The following is a 2,527-nucleotide window of genomic DNA, read 5'->3' as shown; positions in this document are numbered from 1 at the left end:
GATGGGCTTTTTGGTAATTTCACCTTCTATCTCTATCTAAAACCCCCAGCTCGACCCAGGGAGCTCTGTGGAAGGGTCTTGAGACCAGAGGAGAGTTCGCTACATTTCTCTCTTTCTCTCTCTAGGATTTTTCTCTCTCTAAAAGAGCTCTCCGTTTTAGTCGTTTTCGTCGGCCACGACGTTCTTCGCTGATTGCGAGCATCGCAGGGGTTCGCGTGGTCGTGGGAGAGAGTATTTTGGGAGTTTTTCCGCAGCTTTGAACAGGGTTTGCTGGTTGGATGCTTAAGCAGGTAATTCGACATAAATTATTCGTGATTGATGTTGTGTTTCGCAAGTTGAGCATCGCCTTTCGATTTCTGCTTCGTGCTGTGTTAGACTGGTTTTAACACTTAAGGCTTGAGTTTTTAGCTGTGGATTAATCCTTTAACTTGGAATATGTACTTTGAAGCTAGTAAAGCTAATTAGGTCTTTATAAAGCTATTTTGGAATATACACGGGTTATGTGCTCGAATTGATGCAGTTTGGACTTGTTCTTCGCAGCAGGTTCTCGAACCACTTGGAACTTAGTTGGTGACCTTGGAGCGCGGTTTAGAAGGTGTTCTAACCTGAGGTAAGCAGGGATTTCAGTAGAAAACTGAATTCGCAAGATTCCGACTATATTTGCTAATATATGATGTTTTTGATGTCGTATTCGGTTGATCGCAGCGGGAGTTCGACCGACCTTTGCATCATCCTTGAGCGGCTTGGGAAGCATTGTAGAGACTTATTTGGAGGTACTAAGGTGAACCAAAACAGCGATTTATGTTACTACTTGAACGAGATGTGAATTGAGCCGAAATCGGACATTTCGCCGTAGATTAATCCATCTTGAGTTGTTTTTCAAGCCAGCAATTGGGGCTTCGTTGAGCCGATTGCGGACTTCTTGTGAATAGTTGGAGCCTAGTACTAGGTGGGTCGGACCTAACAGAGCAAGTGAACTCCTTATGTTCTATATGTATTATAGAAATGGATTTATTGTGCGCTTATATGATTAATAAAGGGGCTTGACATTCGTTATTATATGTTGAACATATTCGGAATGAAGTCTCTATAAAGTAGGAACACTTATCCATGAAAATCTTTATATTTATATTAAGTTATAGAATGACTTATGAACAAGTGTAGAATGCACTTTTAAAGTAAGAAGACAAATGACACTCTTGACTCTAACATAGAAACTATGACATGTCATGCTATGTTGATAGTGCATATTGTGGAGAGATATTATGCCATGTGATTTAGCTTTACTCTTACATGTTACAATCTAGTAGATATTAGCTCTTGTTACTAATTGTGTATTGAAATTCCGATCAGAGGATGAGGTCAGAACTTTGCAATGAAATATGAAAATTGTGAACATATGGATAATGGATTTTGTCTTGCTTGCCATCGTGCTCATTCGCACACGCTTGTGAGGGTAGCTCCCTACAAGCCGGCACTCCGGAGTTGGCCTACGCGACAGTTGCTCGCCCGTGCGGGATTGGGTGCCGAAGTGGATTGCCGTGGGGAGTGTATACTACCACGGGGCCATTAGGCGCGGCGCAAGCTGGACTACCTTGGGTAGGTCCCTGTGAATGAAAGGAAAGTGCTAAAAGAAATTGAACAGTAATGAACGATTACCAGTTACAGTGTACAGTAGTTACTTTTTATGCCTATGTTCATGCTTATAGTAGTTGCTATGCTTCTATTAATCAGTTGATTCGTCACTATTGAGACTATGATTACATGTTGCTTACATGTTCATTAATTGTTAGCATTAAAAATATATCATGCAAATTACTGCTTTTATTTCCATTTAATACATTATGAGCCTAGTGGTGTAATTCGCCGAGGCTGGCGGCTTACCCACTAGGAACTATTGTTAATAGTTCTCACGCCCTTTTGGTGGTTGTTTTTACAGAGCCATTTGCAGGAGAGGCTAGGGATCGTGGCAAGGGAGTCGCGTCTAGCTAAACATTGCTAGGAGCGTGCTAGTCGATCACCTTGCTACTCGGGCTACGGCCGAGGGTGATGTCCATATATATAGAGAGACCACCATTGTATCTGTTCGTTTTGTGTATACCCATGATGTATATTTACTTTCGAGTTGAGATTATAGTGGTGTTACTTCTCCTTTCTGCTGAGATCTTGGATTGTATACTCTTTGTATATTGACTCGGATTGGATACTCGTTGTATATCGACTTGTACTTTGCTCTGATATCAGGATAGGACTTTCTTGTTTTACTTCCTATCGACTTGTTGCTTGTAGACGCCTTATATACTGCAGGTGTATGGCGGGTCTGTACACGTACCGGATATGCTTCCGCTGGTACCCGGGCGTGACAAGATATATAATAATTTATTTTGAAAACCAACAAAGATTGTGTTGTCATTTTAATTAATTTTTTTATATTTTTATTTTATAAATTTTATGTCGATAATAAAAAAAAAACATATTATGTATTTTTATTATTATTCATATATATATATATATATAATTTTATTTT

The sequence above is a fragment of the Ananas comosus genome, linkage group 24 (genome assembly GCF_001540865.1).
Source record: "Ananas comosus cultivar F153 linkage group 24, ASM154086v1, whole genome shotgun sequence".
Taxonomy (NCBI): Eukaryota; Viridiplantae; Streptophyta; class Magnoliopsida; order Poales; family Bromeliaceae; genus Ananas; species Ananas comosus.
The sequence above is the reverse complement of the archived record's forward strand: the minus strand, read 5'-3'. Positions refer to the sequence as shown.